At 39.7% G+C, this 16853-nt stretch overlaps 1 protein-coding gene across 5 annotated transcripts in view; it reads left to right on the top strand.

Annotated features, from left to right (window-relative positions):
- Positions 1–1608: 1608 nt before the first annotated feature.
- The window catches only part of FOXJ3 (forkhead box J3), a 107099-nt gene continuing 91854 nt past the window's right edge, over positions 1609–16853 (top strand). The window contains exon 1 of one of the 5 annotated variants that reach the window (XM_079156290.1): positions 1609–1869. The gene's annotated coding sequence lies outside the window, so the exon portion shown is untranslated. Of the gene's footprint in view, positions 1870–2269; positions 2423–2488; positions 3137–16853 lie in introns of those variants that run through there. The other 4 variants (XM_079156292.1, XM_079156289.1, XM_079156293.1 and 1 more) reach the window with 4 other exon arrangements.

The raw sequence follows: 16853 nt of genomic DNA, 5'->3' as shown, positions 1-16853 counted from the left end.
GTAACTACTGGCCTCAGTTTCTTCCTCTAACAAATGGAAGTATTATCAGCATTGTCCATCTCCTTAAATACGTGATCCAAACTGTTCTTTAGTACTCTTCTGCCTATAACCCCTTTCAGATAAAGGTGGGCTTTGAGAGGTGAAAAACTGGTAGGAAGGCCAGTATCAGCTGTTATCAAGGATCCACCCAATGGACCAACAAAGAACCAGGACCTTAAAATTCCTTTGGCAACTTGGAGCGTTGGGAACATCTACCCTATCTCAGGAAAGCTGGTAAGGGTGGATTCCTTTTTGAAGTTCTATTTTCCTGATCACAATATATTGTAATTATTTTATCTATTTGCTTCCCACTGGACTATACAAGTTCTTCAAGTATAGAGCCCATATTTTATTTGTCCTACTCACTACTATCATCTTGGTCCAAGCCATCTTCTTGCACCTGGATAATGGAGCCTCTGGCTTCCACTATTGCCCTCCTACCATCTTCTGTTAGCAAAATAAGTCAAAGTGATCTTCCTCTGTATAAAGCCCTGTAGAGGATCTGTTTTAGCCAAGATCCTTACAATGGTCTACAAGATCTCACTATCTTTATCTTCCAACTGTCTTGGCCTTCTCATTATTTGTAACACTTCCAGGGAAACTTGTGCCACCCTGCATGGCTTATTCCCGCACCCCCCCCCCCCCCTTTTTATTGGTGGTGGTGGTGGTGCTAGGGACTGAACCCAGGGTTTTGGGCATGCAGTCAAAAATGATATTCCCAGCCCTCCCTCACCTCTTTAAAGTTTGATTAAAGTATTATGAATGGGCTCACCCTGACGGCTCTATTTAAAATCACAACACCTCTTCTTCTAGGATTCCTCATAGCACTTATTTTTTTTTCCTATAGCACCCAATGTCTTCTGACATACCAAATAATTCTTATTGTGTTTATCATCTTTCTCCCCATACTAGAAAATGGAAGCTCCAAGAGGGAACGATATATTCTTTTACTTCTCTTTCTTTCCTCTCCATGGATATATTTTGAGCACTGGTATCTGGCAAATTTAGTAGTGACTAACAAGTATTTGCTGGGTGAATGAGGAAATGAATCTTCAGAATCTTGTTGGAGTGCTACATAGAGAAGAAATATATGAGTATTTTGAATCCCCAGTTCCCGGAGATGCTTGGTAAATGGCAGGTGTTTAATGTTTGTTGAAGGAATGGAGTGCTCAGATCTCTAACTACTGGAGGTTATTATCTGATCCCTTTGAGGTTAAAAAAAAAAAAAAAAAATTCCAGGGCCAATCACTCAGGTCTCTGTCCTTTCATCCAAACAACCCAGTATTCATCTAACAAATACCTGAGTATTCACGTATTGAGTATCTACTGTAAGTTCAAAAATGTTCTTGGGGAAAAAAAAAAGTGTTCTTGGTGCTGTAGGGAGACATGACTAATGCATATGAAGCAATAGCAAGTAATACCTCAAATGTAATCAAGTGTGAAACTACAGGGCAGATTATCAGTGCTAATAGTTTGGAGAAAGAATCAGCAAAGATTGACGTAGAAGTAAATTCCAAAGTCCACCAAGCGCCCAACTACCCTTCTAAATGCTCCACCTGTTGATAGCAGGACCATAACCTGGACAGTGAACCTGTGAATCAGAAGGGCCTTTAGAGTTCCAAGTCCTTTGTTTTAAGTAGAAGGAAAATATGACTAGGCAGGGGAATGGCCTCCACAGAGGTAGGCCTAGAATCCCGGCCTTGTGAAGTTCTGAAAGGGTGTCCTGAAGGAAGGTACAAGGCGCCTTTGTTGGGGCCTGCAGAATCCACGCTGCGCCAGGTCGAAAAAGGGGTCCGGTTTCTTGGACAGGCTAATGTGCCTGTCCCTACGGTGAGGTGGCAGGGGTTGGGGGGCTGGGGGAGGTCACGAGGCACGATTCCTCTGGAACATGTGGCCTTGGAATCCTTGGAGAGGGTCCAAGGCCGCTGATGCTTGCCATCCTTCACTGTGGGGTCGCTGCTCTCACCCTACGGACGCCACAGTGGGGCGCAGGGACCCGCGTAGCTTCCCGGTCGCTTACAGACACCATCTGCGTGCCTCTAGAGCCGCTCAAGTCCCTGGGCACTACTTGCTCCCGCGGAGGGATCCCACGCAGGGCGAAGAGACCGCGTCCGCGGAGAGCCGTGACGCCGCCGACGCTGGGCTGGTGGCGCAGCGACGTCGCGGGAGGCGGGGGCGGCGGGGGCGACAGGGGGAGCGGGTCGGGAAGTAGTTCCGGGTGCGCGGCCCCGGATGTTGGCTGCTCCCGCTGCTGCCGCCGCTCTCGGCGCTGCTCGGGGCCTCGGCCGCTCGCACCAGGCGCATTTGGGACCTTTCCTGGGGGGTGGAGACGCACGTAGCGGCCGGGGGCTCGGCCGGGCCGTCCCGGCCTGCGCAGCCTGAGGTGAGTGCCCGCCACCGGGGCGGCGGGCGAGGAGGCGGGGCCGGGGCATCTCCCGCGACGGAGGCAGGGGCTGCCCTCCGCGAGACGCCCTGTCCCTTCTCAGCCGCCGCGCGCTGCGCGGTGGGCGGTGGGAGGGCCAGGGGGCCTGAGCTCGGGCTGGGGCCTGGCGGGCGTCGAGGACTGGGTCCCTCCCTCCCCCGCGGCGCTTCTCAGCTGCTGCTGCCCCTCAGCTGGGAAGCGGCGGCTCCGCGCCTCCCGCCCCTCCCCCAGGTGGGGCCTGGGGGAGCCGGACGTGAATCCCGGGGGCGCGGAGTCCGAGGACAGCGACATTCTCCTTCCCTCTGTGACCTGCGTTCTAGCCTGGGCTGGTCCCGGATCCTGGCGCTATGTGGCTGTTTCCCTTCAAGCTCGGGAGCGCTTTTCGGCCCGAAAGGCGGGGAATATTTGGCGCACGGTGGGTGCCCTTCGGGGTGAGGAGGCCGGTGCAAGGGGCCTTGGTTCCCGCCCATCCCGTCGCTGTGTCCTTTGCTGGCAATAGGGCAAAGGCAGCCGTTCCATGCGGACGTGTTGCTGTCCTGTGTGTGTTGCATCCTGCCCACGTGGTAGGGTGTCCCGTGCCCCCCACCCCCTCCAGTTTTGCAGCTGGTGAAGAGGGAGATTAACGGGATGATTTTCCCTATGTGATTTTCTCCGGCTGGCATGGAAGGTGTTAAGGTCAGTTTGCTGCCCTGGGGCCGACTGTTGTTTAGATGAAGAATCAAGAGTTGTACTCTCTGAAATTGAGATCAATAGGGGATATACCAGGGTTAGTTTCATTGGCATCATTTCTTTCTACTGCTTAATCCCCCATAGAGAATTAACGCTTGGTATTGATACATTGAGGTGTACAATTTTCATTTCTCTGTTCTGCTTTTTGTGCATTTTGTTGGCAAAGGTTTTTCTATTCTGTATTGCTGTAGTGCATGTCTGTGTTGTTCCTAGCTGAATTCCTCAAATCGGTAGAGCCAAGGAGTTAGATTGGTGGGCATCTTTTATGTCTTTTTCTGATGTTACTTTATTCTTTTGCTTATTATTGAAAATGTGTGCATGTCATATGGGAGTAATATGTGTGTGTATACATATATATACACACACATATATATACACACACGCACATATATAATATAAATACACGTATATATATCTTGTAAGGCAGCACTAGATAGTTCCCCCGTTCGTGGAAGCTCTTTTATTTCACTTTGCTTCTCTGTTGAGTACTGTTAGACTCTTGTCTTTTGACATAGTTTTGAAACAGGTGCTTTGCGTGTCCTCCCCCCGCCCCCTTCTCTTTCCTTCATGTCTTTCCCAGGTTAAGGTTTCCATCTTACCATGTTTTGCTCTATGAGAGGACAGATTGCTCTCTCTACAGAGAAGAGACCACAGTAGCAGTGAGAGAAATCTTTTATTCCTTCAAGGCCTTAGCGCATAGTTATAGAAAATCAGTAACCTCCCCATTTTTTTTTTTCCTGATCAGGTGGGATTGATTGAACTTTTTAATTTCTTAGGTAAATCTGAGAGTTTCTCTTTCTTGCTTTTGTGTCAGAGTTGAGGTGAATCTCGTTCTTGGTTTTGTGCTGCTGGAGATGATCCTGGCGAGTTACTCATGCCTTTATTAGGTGTTTTTTGGATGAGGCCAGGGCATGTTTATTTTGGCTCTTTTTAGTTCATAAGTTTGGGTGAAATAAAATATCTTACTGTTTTGAAGTCACTCTTTTAGGTACCAAAATGGCCATGATTTTCTTATTTGTTTTCCACATGGTGCAATCTTTTTGGGTACTTTTTCGATACTGCTTTTTTCCCTTTAATCTGGTGCAATTGTTAGTATATTCTCCTATGTAGACTAAAATATTTAAATACAGATTCTATCTAATTTCATTATGCTAAGTATGGGTGGAGAATGGAAAATAGAAAGTGTCATTTGGATACATTCTGAGGCATCTATGTATATTTTTAAGCAAGTCAGCATTTGTTTACTTCTGCAAAGTACTATGTTGCCTATGTGTGAAGTAGTTGGTATTAAAAGACACATAAAATAAAATATGGGTCTCTTCAAAAGCTTCAACCTCTGTTGCAAGAGGAACAGAGTTGTCCTTTTGGAGAAACAGCATGTACCTCATTTATAATCACCAAACAGCATCCAACTCTTGTTTGGAATAAAAGTATAACCAAGGTCAAAGGTATTTGTGACTTGAGAAAGGAATTTCCAAAGGGGAAGAGGTGTATCCCAAGAGATTGAAGGCACATGTGCAAAGGTGGAGAAGTGGAAATTTACAGACATACCAAGAGACTCAACTGGTGAATAAATAAGTGAGTTGAGGATTTGTTGTGGTCTTATTGGGGAAGGATCTTTCAAGGATAGAGGGTTCTAAGGAGTGATAGTAAGATGATGCATACTGTTCCTGAGGAAGGCTTTTGTGTCTGCTGAGTGTTCTGGGAGTGGGGAAACTGACTAGAATGCTTTTGGAGAATTTTAGGAATAAGATGATGAAGGTCTGATATGAGATAGTGGTTGTGAGAATAAAATAATAGTCAACATTTATTGAATACTTACTGAGTGCCAACCGTCATTCTATGTGCTCTTCCTCTCCTTGTGTTTACCATAAGGTCTTATAATCATGAAGAAACTTTGGGAAAGTTACTTAACCTTGTGCATTTAATCATTAGCAAATATGAGTAGTCAGAGATGAAGTATAGATTTTGCAGTAACATGGCTATATTCAGTGGTAAAACTCATGTGAGTAAACGAGTGTTGAGAGGAAACAAGTACAGTAGAAAAAGAGCTTTGAGGTTTGGAATTTTGGGTAATGTAATAGACTAATAAGTAAAGAAAGCATTCTCAGAAGAACCAGGAAGTATATGAGTGCCCCAGAAGCCAAGGAAAGGAAGATTTTCTACAAGATGGGGTAGAAGTATGGCATGGAGTCTCGAAGTTCAGAAACAGTAACAGTGACCATAATGAAAAGACTATCAAACTAGACCAGAACGAGGTAGTTTTGTGACCTTAGGATTTTGAAGGGAAGAATAGCAAGATGCCAGATTTGTTTTTCACAGGATCTGTAGAGATGTTACAGTCTGGTGTGGTAATTTTAGTGTTTTTTCCTAATGCTTCCTCCAGTCTCATTCTTGTTCACAAAGCAGAGCTATTCAAATATCAGAAAACTCACTTTTTATTCATAAAAAAGAGAAACTAGTGTTCTAAAGACAGCTGTTTTAGCAGTTCTTAAAGTTTTTGTCATATTCATTTTAAAAACAGCTTTATTGAGATAAAATTCACACACCGTTTAATTCACCCATTTAAAGTATACAGTTCAGTGTTTTTTAGTGTATTCACACAGTAGTGCAACTGTAACCAAAATAATTCTTCAGATATTTCAAAAATAAACCACGTACCCATTATCAGTCACTTTACATTTCCCCAGCCTCCCAGTTCAAGGCAGCCACTATACTTGCCATCTGTGTAGATTTGCCTATTCTGAACATTTCCTATAAAGAAAATCATACTATTTCATATCATAAGATCTTTCATGTCTGGCTTCTTCCACTTAGCCTTTGGTTCAAGAGTCATTCATGTTGTAATTGTTATCAGTATTTCATTCCTTTTTATTGTCAAATAATATTCCCTTAGATGGATATACTACATTTTTATCCATTCATTAGTTGATAGACATTTGGGTTGCGACTTGTTTAAACCCTTCCCTGTCTTCATCTGTTCTTCACCTTACCAGTCCCTTCCATGGCTTTTCTTTTAGATTATAACCTCTGCTGTGCATTTTGCTAGACATTAGGGATATAAAGATGAGTCCAAGACATGGCCCTTGAACATTCATATAGAGCTTTAATAGTTTGCATATATTTTCTTGTGCATTGTCTCATTTGATCTCACAACACCCTGCAATATAGGAAACAGCAATTTGAAGTTTAGGATGACACATATAAATCAGTGATGGATCAAATAGGTTTTCTTAGTTTGTGTCTGTGCTGCTTCCACGACTCTGCTGCTGTTACCTAAAGGATTCCCATGTAAATTCCTGAAGACAGACTGGGAAATCCACTTTCTTGGGGAATCACTTACTTTTAATGATTAATATTTGGGACTTTAAATCACAATTTACCACATTTTGTTGCTTGTTTGCCCTGTGTGTTAAGACAAATCATTTTGGTTATGCCCCTGCCCCCTTTTTGGTACTGGGAATTGAACCCACGACCTCAACACACTTAGCAGCATTCCTCAGCCCCCTTTTTAAATTTTTTATTTTGAGATAGGCTCTCCCTAAATTGCCCAGACTGGCCTTGACCCTTGCTGGGATTATAGGGACATGCACTGTGTCTGGCTATTTCTGCCTTTTAGACCTTTAATTAGGGTTAATGTGATAATGATAATAGTGGTAGTTAGGATAATAATAGCTAACATTTGTTGAGGCCTTATTCGCATAAAGGTGTTCTAAGTACTTTGCAATTATTATATAAGCCTCACAACTCCTCAAAGGTAGATTTTATTATCAAAGTTTTACAGATGAGGAAATGGGAACAGAGAGGTTAAGCAATTTACTTAAGGGTTCTTAGCTAGGAATGGAAAGAGCTAGGATTTGAACCCCTGCAGTCTATTTTCAGAACTCAGTAGCTCTTAATCGATACACTGTTCTGTTTACTCGTTATGAATTAAACAGGGTAATATTTCAAGTAAGGGCATGAATGTAGTTGGAGAAGCAGTTAAACAGCAAAGTTAACCTGGCATTGTATCCACATATTTTAAAAATACATACCTAACACTGTAGTGTACGGAGATACATGTTGTTTAGACATTTTGTTTGACCCTGCTAATAGTTTCTCGGCTCAGAAATTACATTAGTTCCACTGCTTTCACTGTTGACTTTTGTTAGTTGTTTAGTTTTCCACATTGCCACTATTCAGAAACCTTGGCTTCAGACAGCTAAAACTCCCTTTACCTCTCTTTTCAGCTTTCCTTTAACTGTGATTTTTGTTTTCCATTTTGAACACTTAGCTTTTCAGTTTCAGAGTGAGATACTCTTTACCTCTTTTACCCCAACCTCAAAAAATACCATACTAGCATTTTATAACAACTGCCAAAAATTTTGACCATCTTAACTGGCATAACTGGATTTTAGTGCACAAATAAGAACCAAAGCACCGTGTTTTGGTTAAAAAGATTGACTTACACCGAAATTGGAAAAGACATCTGCTATACAGGATTTTTGATTTAATAGAATTTGTTATAACCAGATCAGCAAAGCATTATTACTGTGGGCCATCTGTTGGGATATGGAAATAGCTTTGTTACATGGAACCAGATGTTGTACTTATATTTATAACAATGGCATTCTATTTATTTTAAGTAACCTTTTGTAATTAGGTACCTTTGACTGCTGTTCTGCTTGACATATGTATCAGCTGATAACCTGAGAATGTGATGTCTTTCAAAGCCATTGTTCTGGAGGATTAGAACAAAACAAATGAAACACAAAGCAAATGACTCATGGTGTCAAACTTTAGTCCTATAACAAGATAAAATATAGGATAAATGTGGATATATGATGTGATAATTAGGACCCTATTTGATTACTTTGACACTATTAATAGGCCTAGTTTCTAATAATTTCTAGTTAATTTTGGTTGCTTTAAAAATTTTAAATCTAAAATGATTTTATTTTGGTCTAATTGGACCTATATAAACACTGCGCTGTCTGACTTATTTCCCATCATCCCTGGATGAAGTAGTCTGTAATGGACTCAAATTTATGAAATGCATTAAGAGGAAATCTTTTTGATACATAGTCTTAGGGAATTTTTAGATTCTCCTCAATGGACCATGTTATCTATTTTTGGGGGGGCGAGGGGCTACCGGGGATTAACTCAGGGACACTCAGCCACTGAGCCACATCCCCAGCCCTGTTTTGTATTTTATTTAGAGACAGGGTCTCATTGAGTTGCTTAGTACTTGGCTCTTGCTAAGGCTGGCTTTGAACTCGCGATCCTCCTTTGTCAGCTTCCCAAGCCTCTGGAATTGCAGCTGTGTGTCACTGTGCCCCGCATATTTTTCGTTATCTTCAAATCATGTAGAGAGGGTCATGGATGCCATCGAAGAGTGATCAACTTCTTCGTGGTGACCCTGTATCTGAGGGAGACTGTCCAGTCACCTGAATTTCAGCACAAGTTTTTACCTGGAGTACAAAGCTAAAAGTTGTAATTAAATTCTGCCTAGATAAGAGCCCTGCTCAGTGGCATAGTGGTATCAAGATAATTAAGTTGATTTTCTGGTTGTTGAAAGAGTTTGGTGCCAGTGTAACCTTACTACAAACCTCAAAAGTAAGTTGGAATTAGCATTTCTGAGACTGAGACCTGATCTTACTTCAGCACCATTAATAGGACAGGTTCTGATCATTACTGTGAAATTTGTGAGAGAAATGGATAAGGGGGAAAGACTGCTAGAAGTCAATAACAGTTTCAAATTCTCTTTGCTTACAGTTGGGGTTGGGTGACAGTGTAATATGGTGGAACTAGGTTATTGTTAAGATCCTAGAGTTTGGTTAATGGGTATATGGGTATTTATTGAATTATCAAAAGTAACCTTAAAAAGTTTCTGTGGCTTTGCTGTAAACTTTGGGAAATTAATTATAGCCACAGCAGTCAAATATGTAGCTGTAAAGAGAGGGTTGACTTTTTTTTTTTTTTTTTTTTTTGTGCTGGGGATTGAACCCAGGGCCTTGTGCTTGCAAGGCAGGCACTCTACTCTATCCCCAGCCCCTGACCATTTTGAATGAAGATGAGCAGACTGTCATGACAGGAGGTGAATGATATATGGCATCAGTTTCTGATGATGTGGTTATGTCTGTAAATGTGTGATACCCTGTATATAGAGTAGACAGGTAAAATGTGTCATAGATTGATGGTTTTGTCTCAACACATGGATAGCAGTCACCATCAGACATATTATCTTTGCATATCAGAGGAAATCATGTTTTACATAATTTATTACAGGGTATGTGTGTTTTTGAAACATATCCACTTCACATTTGGATGGTGTTTTTTCAGAAGCATATTTCCTCTGATGTGTTGGATTTGGGAACCTTATAGTAGCACTGCAATACAGATCAGGAAAATAATATTCTATTGACAAGGGTAGAAAATGAGGTATAAAATAAGACTTATTTAGTGTCACTCAGTTATTTAGTAGTAGAACAGACACTAGAATCCAAACCCTGCATTCTGCTTCTAGTCTTGTATCCTTAGTTGAAATATGACAAAGTTTTAATGAGGAATAGACTTTAGGTTTTTGAGGAAAAGATGAAAGATAATGACACCCCAAAAGAGCAAGACAACTTGGAACAGAACATATGGTAATAACAAACCCAGAGGACAGAAAACCGGGGGGGGGGGGGGGGGGGGGGGCAACTTGTTAAATTTAGGTTTATTTTTTGATATTAGAAACATATTTACTTGAATCTGCATTCTCTGTTTTTAGAATTCTGGAGAGGATGGTGGGAAATCAGAATAGAAACTTTAAAGGATTGCTCAATAGTAGATTTGGCCTTATTTTATGGAAATACATGTCTATAAAATTTAGATCTTGAGAAATTATACTTGGGACATGGTTCTACTGAGGGAGCCTGGGTTATGCCAGTGTGAGATCTGTTATTGCTTTGCCTGGTGGAGGGAAGACTGACAGTACATGAAGAAGTTATAACTGAATAGAAAAAAAGAGTGGGAGGAAAGCATAACTGAGTAATTTAAATTTTCTCCTTTGATCTTGTCTCTACAGTGAGTCTATTTCACTTTTTATAATAAGAAAACAAGTGATTTTTATGGTTCAGATAATAGTTTGGAAAAATGTGTATCTTTGGACTTGAAGAGCAGTTTAAACACCTCATGCCCTCAGCGTTTTGCTTTCTTTTGGTTCTGAGGGTCAAACCCAGGGGGGCTTAACCACATCCCCAGCCCTTTTTAATATTTTATTTAGACACAGGGTCTTGCTGATAGGGCCTTGCTAAGTTGCTGAGGTTGACTTTGAACCTGGGATCCTCCTGCCTTAGTCTCTGGGCCACTGGGATTACATGTGTGCACCACCACGCCCAGCTCCGTTTAGAGAGGTTCTTGCTTCATTGCTTTGGGCCTAACTTTGAACTCATGATCCTCCCTGCTTCAGCTTCCCAGGTCTTTGGGAATAGCACTGTGCCCAGTGAGTGTTTTGCTTTCTCAGTAGTTAATCGAATGAATCAAGTTGTAAGTGTGTTAAGTATATAAGTTTTTCTTTGCATTAGAATTTGGTTATTTTAGGAGATTAATTTTAGTCCCTCAGGAGCACCCAAGACCTTAGGTTTACCTATAGTAATTATTATTAACCTAAAATTAACACTCTAGTTTGTAATGAAAACTAGACTTAAGGATCTACTTATCTGCTTCCATTCCTTGTCAGGTTTCTTTTTTCTTTTTTTGGTACCAGAGGTACTTAACCTCTGAGCCACATCCCCAGCCCTTTTTATATTTTATTTAGAGACTGAGTCTTGCTAAGTTGCTTAGGGCCTTTGCTGAGTTGCTGAGGCTATCTTTGAACTCACGATCCTCCTGCCTCAGCTTCTCTACTCTCTGGGATTACAGGCATGTGTCACCATGCCTGGCCTTCCATGGCAGGTGTCTAATAAGAAAAAACAAATTGTTAGTCTTTTTTAAAAATACTGTTTTCAATGCAGGGACATTGTACTCATTCATTTCTCTCATTTGCTTGATCATTTTACTTGCTGCTATGTTCTTCCTGAGCACTGTATTAAGTACTGGGGACACAAGTGAGAAGCAAGATCCCAGCCAGCAAAGATCACAGTTTTTAATTTGGGAGAGACATCACAGAGATAGCCTTGAAATAGGGAGGTATTCTGGGATTTCTTCTGTTTACTAGTTTTTAACTTGAAAGGCATTCTGAATGACTTGTTTGCTTTTTTGGAGAACTTAATGTGTTTGGGGGTTTGAATAGGTAACTTTAAGAGGAGCTGATGGTTTTTTGACTGTAAAATATTGAAGATCATTGACCTAAAACATTTCTTCATCTAAGAAGCAGATCTTATTGAGGTATATGATGTGGGCACTCTGATTTATATCTCCTTTGCTTTGGGAGCATGAGAAATCTCATATACACTATTCTAGGATGGAGACAGTGTCCTTTTTCTTCTTATGCTGTCTATAGTCTTATTGCTTGATGAGAGGGACATGTTCTGAGAAATGTATTGTTAGGTGATTTCATCATTGTGGGAACATCAGAGTATGCTTAAATAAACTAAGATGGCTATGGATGGCTATGATGTCACTAGATGATATGCGGCCCATTTCCCATCGTATATATGAAATGTTATGTGGTGTGTGACTGTACTAACTGCATGACACATAGTAGGCATCATGTGTATTCATCACGCTATCATAATCATCATAAATGAAAGGACATTTCATGTGTAATCTTAAGAATTTTAATATTGCTACAAATAGCTTGTATCAATAGTTACCTTTAATCTAGTATGAAGAGATACGCAGTAGTTCCTAGAATCTTAAATTAATTCTTCATTCAAGCCAGTCATGTAGCCCACTAAAACATTGACAGAGATTGGGCTACTCTTAGAACACCAGTAGTCACTGATACCGGTGAAACATAGCCTGTTTGTTTTTACCTCTAATTGGGACAACATTTGCTTCTAATAACTTCACACACACACCCCTCTCTCTCTCTCTCTCTCTCTCTCTCTCTCTCTCTCTCTCTCTCTCTCTCTCTCTGGTGGAACAATGAAGACCTAGCTTTCCTTCTTTCATAAGATAACTTTTCAAATATTTAAAGATGATTATTCTTTCTGCAAATATTTTGAATACCTGGGCATTGCAAGACACTGCCTTCAGCATTGTGAAAATTTCAAAAGTAAAATGTTTGCAAGGAATGGGTACAGATAAAGAGCCATGGATTTGCTGAGAAGAGTATTTTGCTTATGATGAGCAAGAAAGCTTCATGAAGGAGACCGTGTTTGAATTAAGAATAGAGATGGTGCATTTTAAGCCGAGCATAATCATACTTAAGAGATGCAAGTTAGAGAAGTACGAAGAGACCCAGGTTGGTTGTTTCTCAAACTGTACTCCAGGGTATTTAAAATGCTTGTTGTTGTATCCTCAGCATGTGGAGGAGTGTTTGCCAAATAATTGGGACTCCATAAATATTTGTTGAATGAATGAACAAATTGTCACGTTTGGGAAATACTGAACATCCTTTTCTTGGACATTCATAAAGAATTTTAGAATATTGAACACTTTGATAAGACTTTTAGAGAAAAAAAGAGTTTATCTCACTTATTTGAATGCCCTTTAACAACCTTTGAAATTCTCTGGAAAATATTATGATGGGTCTAAATGGTAGAAGAGAGATGGAAGGCTGTAAAGTGTTTTCTTCTCTGAGCTAAACACACCCACTTTGTTCAGTCATTCTACTTGCTAATCTGTATCCCTGCAAGCATTCTAGTTTGTAAGTGTTGTTAACATATGGTGCTCAAAACAGAGCATAGTACTCCAACGTGAACTAACCAGTGTGGAGTGCGTGGGACTATTACCCTCCTTGATCTGGATACCGTTCTTCTAGTGAAGCCTAAGACTGTACTTTGTTTCTTTTTTAGCAGCTGAGTCACTACTTTGGCTCATATTCAGTTCTCATATTAATTTACAAGAAGTTCTTTGAGTAGATTCAGAGAGATTTCCTATTAGTAGAGCTAACAAATGAATGCCATTTTCTTCTGATTGAGCCTAGCCTGTTTTCTCAGAAGTACTAGTCATTCTTAGCTTCCTGAAATCTGAGAAAGAATTAATTGTACAATGTAGAGTTGAACAAGTAACACCCAAAGACTTCCCTGTTGGGTATAGTCAAAGTATATGAAATCCCCCTTTACACATCATTGAGATTCAGCATTTTCCACATGTGCCTCAAATATCTTTTACCCCCTTTTTGCTATTTTAAAGAAAATTGTAGTCACTGTCTTTTAACCTTACTTATATCAGTATGTATCTCTAAAAATATATTTTCTTATGTAACCACATGCCATCATTAGATCTAACAAAATTTACAGTATTTCTTAGATATCATCTAAGAGCCAGTTCATGATCAAATTCCTGATTGTTTAAAAACGTTTGGGTTTTAATTGAATCAAATTTCAGGAAGGCCCATATATTACATTTGGTTATGTTTCTCAGATCTCTTTTATCCTAACCATAGTTGCCCTCTCCTTTTACTTTTTGCTGTAATTTGACTTTTTCCACTCTTTTAGTCTTTTATGTCTTTATTTGCGCTGAATTCTGTTACAATTCCTTTTGAAATATGTATCAGATTTTTTTTTTCTTTTACGTCAACTCAGCAAGCGTTTTGGAGTATTTTTTACATGCAAGAACATACGCTAGGGAGCTGAGGTTTTCATTCAGTGGTAGAGGGCTTGCCTAGCACATGTAAGGCACTGGTTTCGATCTCCAGCACCACATAAAAAATAAATAAATAAAATAAAGGTATTGTGTTCATCTACAACTAAAAATATATTTTTAAAAGAGAACATATGCTAGGTATTCTGGGAGATAAGATGGTTAATTTGACATGTATTGGCTCACTGGGAGCAAGCATTCCAACTGTAGAGACAGATGCATATTCAAACAATACAAAGTGGATTGTTTGCCCTCCAGTGGGTCATGTCTTGATGGCTTCCCATTTTTCTCCCTGGAAAATACTGCTGATGGATACTTTTTAATGTATCATTTTAATCTGTACTGATCAGGAATCCATAATTGATTCTCTGAATTATGGTTTTGGCCTCTCAGTGTTCCCACTGTGTCCTATTACCCTCCTCAAGTGGAACTAAAAGCAAGTTTGTATTATCATGTAGCATTTTCATTCTCCAACAAGATTATAAACATCTTGAGAGCAGAAATCATGTTTTCTTTTTTATGGTTCTGGCAACTTAATAAGAACATTTGGAGAGTCCTGGTTCATATACCAGGCCTATTCTGACTCCCCGAGTTATCTGGAGTTTCTTTCAGTTAAAAGGAAATAATCTAGATTTGGCTTGCACTCCTAAAGTCTCCTTAAAAAGAGCCATTCAGTGGTCTGAGTCAGGGATGACAAGATAACATGGTTTGCATGTTACTTCTTCTCCATTATCTTGGCTGTGACAACTATTAATTTCTGGTTGTATGTAGACATAACCTTCTCAAGTACTTCAGGCAACCATTATTGATTGAGCATGATTGTCAAATGATATGAAACCTTTCTGCCTAAACCAATATTTCCTGTATTAACTGGTGTGTTGGAATCACCTGAGGTAACATTTTTTTTCGGGTGGTACTGGAGCTTGAACAGGGGTACTCTACCACTGAGCTACATCTCCAGCACTTTTTATTTTGAGATGGGTCTCACTAGGAACTTCTGCCTGTGGCTTCAGCCCATCTGAGTCACTGCAGTTATAGGTGTGTGTTACTGAGCCAGGCTGGGGCAACTTTTAATTAATAAATTTCCTGGGTTTGTCCCAGATCCTAAATCAGGATTTGTAGGAATAGGATAGAAATGATTCTTGTGAAATCAGCAGTGGTTCTTATACTGATTTTGGGAGCAGGCAGGTATTTTTATTTTGTTAAACAACTCTACTAGTAGAGACTACAGCAATCTCTCTCTTTCTCTCTTTTTTGCAATACAGCATTTTCTTCCTCTGACAACCAGTAAGTTCTAATAGGTTCAATTTACTTTTTAGGGGTATGGTTAGGATCTCTTGCTTTGAATTACACCAGGCAAAGCACATGAATCAAATGCCCAAGATAAAGATACAGGATCCAGAGACGTGGCATCTTGCTTTTCTAAATATAACTGAGCTCAGATTTAAAGCCTCAAAACACTTCAGCCATCTGAAAGCTTGTTTTGTTTCTGTTTAGTGAGTACTTTAAAAGTTGTTTAAAATGGAAGAGTTTAACATTTTTGGAATGTATATTCTTTTGGACTTTCACATATTCTATAAAGGTGATTTAAACATACAGTTTAAAATGCAGATTTAATTTCATATATATTTGTCAGATTTTTCATAAAAATAAATTATAAATTGGGGGGGAAAGGTTCTTTATTAGACCTCATGATTTGATTTTGGGCCCAGATATTGTGGTTAAGTTATTGGGCAAAGTATGAAGACTGAAGCTTCAGGATTATCCAGTGAGTTAATGACAGACCCAGAAATAGAATCCTGTGTTATTTGCTTGGGTTATGATTTGGTTTGAAGAGAGTGGCCTGTGATCTGTTTACATAAATTGCAGGAAGTAAGGTTTGGGTTTTGGAAGAAGGCTCAACGTGGTGATGTTTGGCCAGGAATCTCCCCTTCCCCCACATTTGCCACCTGTTTCTTGATACTAGCTTTAAACTATGAAGGGAAAAGAGGCAAGTTAGTTTGGTCTTAACACTTCTTATTCTTAAACATAAACCTAAAAAGTGGAAGCTGAATGTTGATTAGCATCCTTTTTTCACATCTTCCATTTGTCTCTTCCTGGCACTGGTCGAGTTTTAAGAGAGGGATGTAACCTAATGAGTTGATTTTTAGATAGCAGTAGAGTGGTTTTGTTTAGAATTTTTTCAGATATATGAATCTTATTATGGATTGTACATGTATCTTTGTTAAACATATTCAGTGAGTAAATAGTATGGTTTGGAAATAGTAGAGGCTACCAGAAAACAGACTCTACTGAATGGCTCAAGGGACTATCAGTTTGAAAATAATTGCTAATTTTAGAGTTGCTTTCTGGCAAAGTCTTTACTTTTCCTCTCCCCTTCGTGTTCCAGCTTTGGGGTTTGGGAATGAATCTTGTGGCACTAATGAGAGAACAGGCAGGAACCTGATAAATAAGAATGCTTCTGTGTGGTGGTTTTGAACTTATTTTTTCTAACAGCTTTGTTGAAATGTACTTCACATACCATACAGTTACCTATTTAAATTGTAAAATTCAGTATTTTTTAAAAATATATTCACAGGATTGTGCAACCATTACTACAATCTAATTTTAGAATATTTTCCTCTCCTCTAATAGAAACCCCATACTCCCTAGCAGTGAATCCCTATTCACTTTTTATTTCTCCTCCTCCTCTGCTGATCCTAAGAAACTATTTAATTTAAATTCAGCCTCATCTGCAGTCTAATTACTAATATAAATTAGTCTGTTATGGACATTTGATGTAAATGGAATCACACAATTTGTAGTGTTTTGTTTCTTTCACTTAGCATTATGTTTTCAAGGGTCACATGTGTTGTAGCACAGATCATTCTTTTTTAATTGTCATAGTATTCCATTGCATAAATACAACACATTTATCCGTCAGTTGATGGGCATTTGGATTCTTTCCATT

The sequence above is a fragment of the Sciurus vulgaris genome, assembly GCF_902686455.1.
Source record: "Sciurus vulgaris genome assembly, chromosome: 1".
Classification (NCBI taxonomy): Eukaryota; Metazoa; Chordata; class Mammalia; order Rodentia; family Sciuridae; genus Sciurus; species Sciurus vulgaris.
This window is presented reverse-complemented; position numbering and strand designations above follow the sequence as displayed.